The 10,915-nt window shown below is 43.8% G+C and overlaps 1 long non-coding RNA gene across 1 annotated transcript; it reads left to right on the top strand.

The window, feature by feature from the left end:
* The first annotated feature begins 203 nt into the window (after window positions 1-203).
* Window positions 204-10,492, top strand: LOC129636595 (uncharacterized). Its single transcript, XR_008707029.1, has 3 exons — window positions 204-636; window positions 7,517-7,652; window positions 10,213-10,492. It is a non-coding gene; the product is annotated as an uncharacterized LOC129636595 (long non-coding RNA).
* The last annotated feature ends 423 nt before the right edge of the window (window positions 10,493-10,915 follow it).

The raw sequence follows: 10,915 nt of genomic DNA, 5'->3' as shown, positions 1-10,915 counted from the left end.
AAGCTAGCATTTTTTTTTTTACTCTCCTCTTTCACCTTTAGTTCCTTTTTGCTTTCTGCTATGACTGGTTTTGCAGTAGAAATTACTAGGCAGTCAGTGTAAAACTCTGAAACCTCATTCTTGTTTTCAGTAAACATCCTGCTCCATTGTCCTGGATTCCTGGAATGCGTCTTTAGTCTGATCAATTTTAAGCACTCAGATCCAAAGAAGAGCAGCAATTAAATTCTGTTCCATATGCTTGAGGAAGAAACAATGGTGATCATTAATCTTAAGCCCATACATCTGGCCCCTAGTAAAATGGACAGAGGGCATGAAAAAGGGCAGTGACTTAACCCAAGGATCAAAAGAAGTCATAAAGATGATGTTAAGTATCTTGACCTTTAAAGTGAATGTTTAGGAATAATGTGATTTAAAGGAAGGCTATAAAAACCACCTTGGGGATTCTTTACCACCTCTCTATGCTGAGTGTCTTTGCTGAGAGCTTTGCAATTTCCTCCTCTTTAATAAATCTTATTCAGTTACTACCATGAGTGTTTGCATGTTCATGGATTCCTTCCTTTGGCTGCATGGACAAGAACTTGGATTCCTGTCTCATCTTTTGGGGGCTCGTCTGGAAATGCTGAATGCCTACTCAAGGTAAGCACAGACACTCACTCTCAAATCTGTCATTCACTTCTCGTTACCTAGTCTAGCTGCATGGTCTCTTGAGCCACTCACAAGCCTGCATGAGTTCCAAAGGGAGACAGCGTTAGTAGATAGTGGCCTCGGGTCTCGGTATTAGCCAGCAGATTGACCTGGGGTGCTGAGCAAAATCTCTGCTAGGCTGCTGCCTCAGAGAGAACCGCAGGACATCTACCATTTCTCTTTCCTAACATTTAGAGGTTATGAGATTTTTCACTTAAGGAAGGATCATTTCGGAGTGTGTGTAAATACTACTAACCTTGTGCACTACATAGCTTGCTTTAGGGGAACTCCAGTTCAGGCACACCCAATGTTCAAGAGCACAGCAAGTCCACCAACTTAGGCTCTCACTCTATATCTATTTCTAGGTGGAATGGAAGATAGAGACAGGAAGAGGACAACAGTCCAGGGTAATCGGATAATGATGTTCAAGACCAGGTGCACTCCAGAGTTGAGGGAAGCATACTTTATTGGTGTTTCTTTGCTCCCACTGTGCAAGGTGGGGACACCCTCTATCAGAAGAACCAGAGAAAAGACGAAGAGCACTGGCCGCTGGTCTTCTGTCTTTCAGATGGGAGCCACCTCTTCTTGCCTTACACCCAGCTCAAAGCAATCTTTGAAATGGCATGGAAAGACATTATGCTAATCCTGACTAGCACCCTTACGGACAATGAAAGAAGTAGTAATTAAAAATGCCCAGGGATGGGGAGATGAATGGTATGCTATTGGCATGCAGTGGAGACCTGACAGTGAATCAGCCTGGTTACCTACTGGGCTCCAGACAGTGCCCATAGCCGATCCTAATTGGGTACATGACAAAGACAGTGATGACTGGAAGAGAGCTCACTTTATCATTTGCATTAGGGAAAACTTTAAAAAATCACTAGCTAAGCCCTTAGACTTAGACTCCAAAGTATCTGTAGTGACTCAGGAAAAGGAGGAAATTCACACAGCTTTTCTGGAAAGGCTCAGGGAGGCACTGAGAAAGCACACTAATTTGGACACAGATGCCCCAAACTTATTCTTAAAGACAAATTTATTACTCAGTCGACTCCAGATATTCAGAGGAAACTCTAAAAACTGGCCTTTGGCCCCCATATAGATTTAGAGGGCCTTGTTTAAGAAAAGTAATACTTCTCAAAGTAGTCTGGAGTTAAAACTCCCCCCCTCCCAGGTCCTCCTCACCATTCTATGCAAAACAAAGAACTCTGACCTGAAGAAAAAAAATGGACAATAAGGTTGATCATGCCCAGCTCCTAGCTGGTCCCAGCTGGTCTCCAGAATTCCTTGCCCCAGCTGTTTAAGAAATAACTACTCTGAACACTTCCCTGGCTTCCCTGTGGCTCAGATGGTAAAGCGTTTGCCTACAATGCAGGAGACCTGAGTTCAGTCCCTGGGTTGGGAAGATCTCCTGGAGAAGGAAATGGCAACCCATTCCAGTATTCTTACCTAGAAAATCCCATGGACCGAGGAGCCTGATAGGCTACAGTCCATGGGGTGCAAGAGTTGGACACGACTGAGCAACCTCACTCACTCCAAATAATCTTGGAGAAGAACAGGCCCCCTTAACAGTAAATGCCCACATATATGCCGATACATACTTACTCTTTTCTTGGGGTAGTGCAGCAGCTCACTAATCTGACTGCTGCCCCTTCTTGCCTCATTAAAGGTGAATCTGTTCCATAAGTGCCGGTCTCCTTCTTTTTCTGAACCTCGCCTCCTCTAACTCCCTTACCCTACACTGGTAAGAGCTGCCACATCAGTACTCCTAAACAGAAATCAGGAAGAACCTAAAGAAAAAGAGAATAGAGATAAGAGAAAGGCCGAAGCTCTCATTATGGCCCTACAGGGAGTTAACTTTAGGGCTACAAAGGTGGGAGGACAAAAGCAGAAACCTGGCGTCTGTTTTTGTTGTGGCAAGGATGGACACTTTAAGGGACAATGCCCCTAAGGCAAGCAGAGGCCACCACCAAGGCCTTGCCCCACTTGCAAAGGAGATCACTGGGAGAGTAATATCCCCAAGGACGTAGGTTTCAGGGGTCAGAAACTCAGACACAAGATCAAGATTCACAGGGCCCAGGGCTTCCCACTTTGGCTTCTGTCCTCATTACCACACAGGAGCCTCAGGTGACTAACTAGAAGAGGCCATCCTGTTAAATTCCTACTGGATACAGGAGCCAATTTCTCAACCCTCCTGTGTAATCCGGGTCCTCCTTCTAAGTCAGCTACTAAAGGTGGCATTTCTGGAAAGCCAATTACAAAATTCTTTACACAACAGTTGGGTTGTAACTGGGATTCTCTTCTTTTTTCTCATGTGTATATGTGCATGTGCTCAGTCGTGTCCGCAGCTCCGACTCTATGACCCCATGGACTGCAGTCCACCAGGCTCCTCTGTCCAAGGGATTTTCCAGGCAAGAATACAGGAGGAGGTTGCTATTTCCTCCTCCAGGGGATCTCCCCCACTCAGGGCTCGAACTTGCATCTTTTGCAACTGCCTGCATTAGCAGGCTGATTTTTTTCTACTGCGCCACCTGGGAATCCCAAGTGAGCACAGGGCGCCTGGCATGCTGGGCGTGGGGTGAAGGGCAGTGGCAGCGAAACTCCACGAGGTGAGAAAGGCAGAGGGCGATCAACCCAGGCTGGACTACCGGCTCCTCCCACAGTGAGGCCGAAGGATCCCCCACGCTCCATCCATGAGGGATGCAGCCTGCTGCCCCAAAGTTCTGTTGGAGAGACCATCCCTGAGGGCCCAGTGGGCCGGAAGTGGGGCTAAGGACACCAGCCGGGCACATCGGAGACGGCCGTGGCACCCTCACTTTCACCCCCCTGGGCGTGGCGGTATAGGCACGGTAGCCAGCCCGTGACCCGCGCACACTCGGATGAGCCCACTGCAGGGGGCACAGGCCCTCCTCCTGGTTCAGCACGCTACAAAATCTGCGGACAGAAGGGGGCAAAGGGCAATGGAGCGGGGGCAAGGCGGGCGGGGAAGCGAGAGGCACCAAGGCGCAGCCCCAGGGATCAGAGGACAGGACTGACGATGCACCAACGGAGTGTGGGCACATAGGCCCCCGTGGCAAAGACTCGGCAGAGGCACAGACCCGAAGGTGGAGGTGGGTTGGCCGCCAGTGACAGCGAGGGGCCCGGAAGCCATTCTAAACGACCCAGAAGTGAAGCAGCTACCAGGTCACACCACGGAATCTCACTGCCAGAAGTCTCCAGCACAGGAGTGGTCCCTGGCACTCAGGACGTCTACTGCCCTTCCTGGCCCCCATGAGGCCCCACTCTCCAGGCTTGCCCCCACCACCGCCAACACCCAGAGCCACAACTGGTCCTGGAGAACACTCTCCCGCTGCCTACCAGTGCCTCCACAGCCCTCACGTGCAACTTGCTCTGCCCATCTTCCCCCCTTGGGGACCTAGGGCACTTCTCTGCCCGGAGATGCCACTGGCCATGGAGGCCAGGGAAGGACACCACATGAGGCGAGACAGGTTAGGACCTAAACCGGGGAAGGGGGTGCTGGGTGGTCACCTCTGTGGGGTGGGCCGGGAGTGGGGGAAAGCAGAAAGAGACAGGGAAGGGCAACAAGCATGCATAGGGAGGGCCAGGGAAGAGGGGCACCTGCGCTGTCTGGTGATCAGAAAGACCAAGTCACGGCCGGCCACCCAGTTTTCAAGTAGGAATGTGGCTATTTTTAAACAAAATGCGTCCACACCTGTTAAAGGATTTTGAGAGGCAGATTGGAACCGCTCAACCTTATATATACTATCAGCTGATTGAGGAGAATGATTTGAATTTGTTTCATGAATATAAAGATATTTTGCTGCTTTGTTTTCCAAAGGTATACTACAGATTTACACTCCAAACAGTAACAGAGATGAAATTCAGGTGTTTAATGCATTCATCACCTTTTGGTATTTTTGTTTGTTTGTTTGTTTGTTTTATTCACCCTGTTGAGTATGTAATGGATCCTAATTTTCTTGAATACATATTATTTCCTGATGACTAATGATATTATGCAAATAAGTTTTGTGGTCATCCCTTTATTTTGCCAACTTTTGTTGTGTTATTTGCCTTCAGATTAGATCAGATTAGTCGCTCAGTCGTGTCTGACTCTTTGCGACCCCATGAATCGCAGCACGCCAGTCCTCCCTGTCCATCACCAACTCCAGGAGTTCACGCAGACTCATGTCCGTCGAGTCAGAGATGCCATCCAGCCATCTCATCCTCTGTTGTCCCCTTCTCCTCTTGCCCCCAATCCCTCCCAGCATCAGAGTCTTTTCCAATGAGTCAACTCTTTGCATGAGGTGGCCAAAGTACTGGAGTTTCAGCTTTAGCATTATTCCTTCCAAAGAAATCCCAGGGCTGATCTTCAGAATGGACTGATTGGATCTCCTTGCAATCCAAGGGACTCGCAAGAGTCTGCTCCAACACCACAGTTCAAAAGCATCAATTCTTCAGCACTCAGCCTTCTTCACAGTCCAAATCTCACATCCATACATGACCACAGGAAAAACCATAGCCTTGACTAGACAAACCTTTGTTGGCAAAGTAATGTCTCTGCTTTTGAATATGCTATCTAGGTTGGCCATAACTTTCCTTTCAAGGAGTAAGCGTCTTTTAATTTTATCGCTGCAGTCACCATCTGTAGTGATTTTGGAGCCCAGAAATAAAGTCTGACACTGTTTCTACTGTTCCCCCATCCATTTCCCATGAAATGATGGGACTGGATGCCATGAACATTTTCTGAATGTTGAGCTTTAAGCCAGCTTTTTCACTCTCCACTTTCACTTTCATCAAGAGGTTTTTAGTTCCTCTTCACTTTCTGCCATAAGGGTGGTGTCATCTGCATATTGGAGAAGGCAATGACACCCCACTCCAGTACTCTTGCCTGGAAAATCCGATGGATGGAGGACCCTGGTAGGCTGCAGTCCATGGGGTCGCTAAGAGTCAGACACGACTGAGTGACTTCAATTTCACTTTTCACTTTCATGCATTGGAGAAGGAAATGGCAACCCACTCCAGTGTTCTTGCCTGGAGAATCCCAGGGACGGGGTAGCCTGGTGGGCTGCCGTCTATGGGGTCACACAGAGTTGGACACGACTGAAGTGACTTAGCAGTAGCAGCATTTGCATATCTGAGGTTATTGATATTTCTCCCAGCAATCTTGATTCCAGCTTGTGTTTCTTCCAGTCCAGTGTTTCTCATGATGTACTCTGCATATAAGTTAAATAAACAGGGTGACAATATACAGCCTTGATCACCTCCTTTTCCTATTTGGAACCAGTCTGTTGTTCCATGTCCAGTTCTAACTGTTGCTTCCTGACCTGCATACAGGTTTCTCAAGAGGCAGGTCAGGTGGTCTGGTATCCCCATCTCTTTCAGAATTTTCCACACTTCATTGTGATCCACACAGTCAAAGGCTTTGGCATAGTCAATAAAGCAGAAATAGATGTTTTTCTGGAACTCTCTTGCTTTTTCCATGATCCAGCACATGTTGGCAATTTGATCTCTGGTTCCTCTGCTTTTTCTAAAACCAGCTTGAACATCAGGAAGTTCATGGTTCACATATTGCTGAAGCCTGGCTTGGAGAATTTTGAGCATTACTTTACTAGCATGTGAGATGAGTGCAATTGTACGGTAGTTTGAGCATTCTTTGGCATTGCCTTTCTTTGGGATTGGAATGAAAACTGACCTTTTCCATTCCTGTGGCCACTGCTGAGTTTTCCAAATTTGCTGGCACATTGAGTGCGGCACTTTCACAGCATCATCTTTCAGGATTTGGAATAGCTCAAGTGGACTCCTGTCACCTCCACTAGCTTTGTTTGTAGTGATGCTTTCTAAGGCAGGCTTGACTTCACATTCCAGGATGTCTGGCTCTAGGTAGTGATCACACCATCGTGATTATCTGGGTCATGAAGATCTTTTTGTACACTTCTTCTTTGTATTCTTGCCATCTCTTCTTAATATGTTCTGCTTCTGTTAGGTCCATACCATTTCTATCCTTTATCGAGCCCATCTTTGCATGAAGTGTTCCTTTGGTATCTCTGATTTTCTTGAAGAGATCTCTAGTCTTTCCCATTCTCTTTTCCTCTATTTCTTTGCATTGATCACTGAAGAAGGCTTTCTTATCTCTTCTTGCTATTCTTTGGAACTCTGCATTCAGATGTTTATATCTCTCCTTTTCTCCTTTGCTTTTCGCTTCTCTTCTTTTCACAGCTATTTGTAAGGCCTCCCCAGACAGCCATTTTGATTTTTTGCATTTCTTTCCATGGGGATGGTCTTGATCCCTGTCTCCTGTACAATGTCACGAACCTCATTCCATAGTTCATCAGGCACTCTATCTATCAGATCTAGGCCCTTAAATCTGTTTCTCACTTCCACTGTATAATCATAAGGGATTTGATTTAGGTTATTTGCCTTATTAGTACTTTAAACTTCTTTATAATTGGGACTATGAGTCTTTTTTTAGAATAATATATATTTCAGATAACCTTCTCCATACTTTGGCCTGTGTATTTACTCACAAAATGCATTTGGTAAGCAGAAGTTCCTATTCATAATACATTTCAGTTCCTTATATTTTCCTGTGTAGTTCTTACTTTTCAAATCCTGGTTAAGAAATAATTCCTACTCCAAGATTTTGAAAATGTTTCCTTATGCTTTATCTTCTAAGAGACAATTCTATTTTTATTTGCACTTATATCTATAATCTATCTAGAATATATTTATGTGTTTAGGGTGAGGTTGCTGTTGTTGTTTAGTCACTAAATCCAACTCTTTGTGATGCCATGGACTATAGCCCTCCAACCTCCTCTGTCCATGTGTAATTTTCCAGGCAAGAATACTGGAATGGGTTGCCATTTCCTCCTCCAAGGGATCTTCCCAACCCAGGAATAGAACCTGTGTCCCCTGTCTCCTGCTTGGCAGGTGGATCATTACCACTGAGCCACCTGGGAAGCCCTTAGTATGAGGTAGGTGGTTACATTATTATTATTTTTTCTGTGTACTTATTTAAACAAACTCATTCAATTTCCTAAAAATAGTACAATTTCCTCTCACTTCACTGCAGGGGAACATTTCTTACACATAACATAACTGTAAAGTATTAATATATGTTTGTCTGGCTTCTGTTTTATTCTGTTTTACTGGCCTTTTGGTTTCTCCCTATTTTTACACTAATGCTTTACAATCTTATTTACCAATGGTTTATAAGAGCCTTGATATCTGGTGGTCAATGATGATGATACCAGCAATTGAGATACAAAATGGTTTTGCTTTATAGAGTCTTTTCTTATGGTATTAAGTGGAAGAATTACTTGAGTATTAGTTAGTATTAGTTGCTCAGTCTTGTCTGACTTTGCAACCCCATGAGTTGTAGCTCACCAGGCTCCTCTGTCCATGGAATTCTCCAGGCGAGAATACTGGAGTGAGTAGACTTTCCTTTCTCCAGAGGATCTTCCTTACCCAGGGTCTCTTACATTGCAAGCAGATTCTTTACTGTCTCAGCCGCCAGGGATTTATCTTCTTGCTAACATTTTGCCATTAAATAGCAGCTGTCTATCTCACTAGTAAGCTTTTTGCTATAAAGTTAATTTTACCTTCACCGATTGCTTCCAAATTTGATACTGTTAGGTAAAAAGTTAGGCATAGGCAATGAGAGGTGGCCTAGCTAAAAAAGATTCAGCTTGAAAGCTGATCTCTGTAAAACCCACCCCAGAAAAGCTCCAATGTGGCCCAGGAGTGCTCACATATATGCTACAAAGTAACCACAGAGACTGCTCCAACTCTATGTATGTGCCCTTGATGTACAGTTGTGTCCTCAAGTGGCCTTAGGTAGCTGGGAGCCTATTAAATGTTCATAAATATTCTATACATACATGCATTTGATTAAAACATACTGAATTATGGAAAGATATGAGCAATACTGTATGCTGTTATGCAACTTGCAACTGTCAATCAAAACTGCCAGTCTATGCCCACCTAGATGAATATGCAAAAGCCCTTTCTTGAAAACCCTTATCTCATCATTCCAGCAGCAGTGCCTCTCTTGGACCAGCCCATGTCTCCCTTGAGGTGTTCTTTCTGTTCTTTCTTTAATAAACTTGTTTTTGCCACGAGTAAGACCTCAGATTCTTCTTTGTTTCCTTATCAAGAACCGAGGCCCACAAAGGAAGATGCTCTTTGACCCTTCCCAAATCTGGTAACGATACTAATAAGTGATAGACCTCAACTTGAGGGTGAGAGAGTCATTTGCAAAAATTTTATTGAAAGTAGGGTGCCATGGGTAACAATATGAAACCAGGTCATTTTCAGGAGGGGTGACGGATTATTCAGATCTGTCTGCTTACATCTGACATGTTATGTTGCTATCGTCAGAACATTTTGTATGGGATTTTTGCAATATCTGGTATCTGTAAAAGAAGAACTTGCTACTGTTGTATTGCTTGGTAAAAAAAAATGCATTATCTCTTTTGAGTCCCATCTTTGAGAAATCATTTCTATTCTTGGGGAGAAAGGTAAAAGAAGGCTCTGAGTTGTTTTTTTTCTTATAAGCTGTCAAGTATATTGGATATCTGGGTTTCTATCAGGAACTCTTTAATATATGCTGAAAACCTGCTCAACATGTCATTATTAGTAATATGCATATTATATTCGATTTAAAAATATCAGCATTACTATAAGTCAAGGAGAAATCATGTTAAGGTTAAATGGGAGAATGTTTCTATATCACTTTTATAGGTAGATAAATTGACAATAAAAATATATGACAATAATTCTAAGAGTCTCATCTTTCTCATATTGGTCACAAAGTTCTGTGAATTTTGCTTATAAATACACACCTTCCATTCATATAACTTAACTCCCTCTAACTTTTCATCCTCACTTTCACCATGTTTTTGTACATATTGTGAACAGAAGTCATTTGGACCACATAGCAAACAAGTACATTTCAAACACATCATTTTTATCTAAGACCTGCATATGATTTGCTTTTTGGTTTGCAATGTCTTTCTCACATTTTCACATGGAATTCTCGGTGACACTTCAAGAATCGGCTTGTGCTTCACTCTTCTTATTCTCACATGTACCCTCCACCTTGTCCTCCATGGCACAAAAATAATTTCAACATAAACTGAGTGTCCCTTTCCATTGAATTCTGGATTCTGTTGCCAGATTGTGGAATTTCGCTTAGTCCTTATGTTCTATTATTACTAATGGGGATGATAAATGTATCATGATGATTACATTACCCACTATGAGTATAATAGTCTTAGGAACAGAACAAGGTCCTATATCTATTATATGTCTATTTATTTTATTGTAATATGATTGTTGATTTTTCTCATCTTGCATTTATGAGATATTATGAGCTCACTAAGGAAGACTGACTTTTACATAACTTGTTGTTGACATATCAGTTTTCATGTACTCTAAATTTAAGGCCATGCCTAGAGCTAAAATTGTGTTTGCCTGCTGCTGCTGCTGCTGCTAAGTCGCTGCAGTTGTGTCCAACTCTGTGTCACCCCATAGATGGCCTCCTACCAGGCTCCTCTGTTCCTGGGATTCTCCAGGCAAGAACAATGAAGTGGGTTGCCATTTCCTTCTCCAATGCATGAAAGGGAAAAGTGAAAGTGAAGCCACTCAGTTGTGTCTGACTCTTAGCGACTTCATGGACTGCAGCCTACCAGGCTCCTCCATCCATGGAATTTTCCAGGCAAGAGTCCTGGCATAGGGTGCCGTTGCTTTCTCCAAAAATTGTGTTTACTAATCTTTATAATGAACAAACTACTTAATCAGATGGTTGTATTGATGTCTATGATGTATGTTAATACTTTTGCAAAATACATTATTCTCTGAAAATGTATGTATGTATATACACTCTTGAGAGTCCCTTGAACTCTCGAGATCTTGAGAGTCAAGGAGATCCAACCAGTCCATCCTAAAGGAAATCAGTCCTGAATATTCTTTGGAAGGACTGATGCTGAGGTTGAAGCTCTAATACTTTGGCCACCTGATCCAGAGCACTGACTAATTGGAAAAGGCCCTGATATTGGGAAGGACTGAAGGCAGGAGGAAAAGGGAACAACAGAGGATGAGATGGTAGGATGGCATTACTGACTCGATGGACATGAGTTTGAGCAAGCTCCAGGAGCTGATGATGGACAGGGAAGCCTGATGTGGTGCACTCCATGGGATTGCAAGGAGTTAGACATGACAAAACAACTGAACTGAA

This window comes from Bubalus kerabau, chromosome 22 (assembly GCF_029407905.1).
Source record: "Bubalus kerabau isolate K-KA32 ecotype Philippines breed swamp buffalo chromosome 22, PCC_UOA_SB_1v2, whole genome shotgun sequence".
NCBI classification, from domain to species: domain Eukaryota; kingdom Metazoa; phylum Chordata; class Mammalia; order Artiodactyla; family Bovidae; genus Bubalus; species Bubalus kerabau.
Note: the sequence above shows the minus strand (reverse complement) of the source record. Positions and strands in the feature narration are given on the sequence as shown.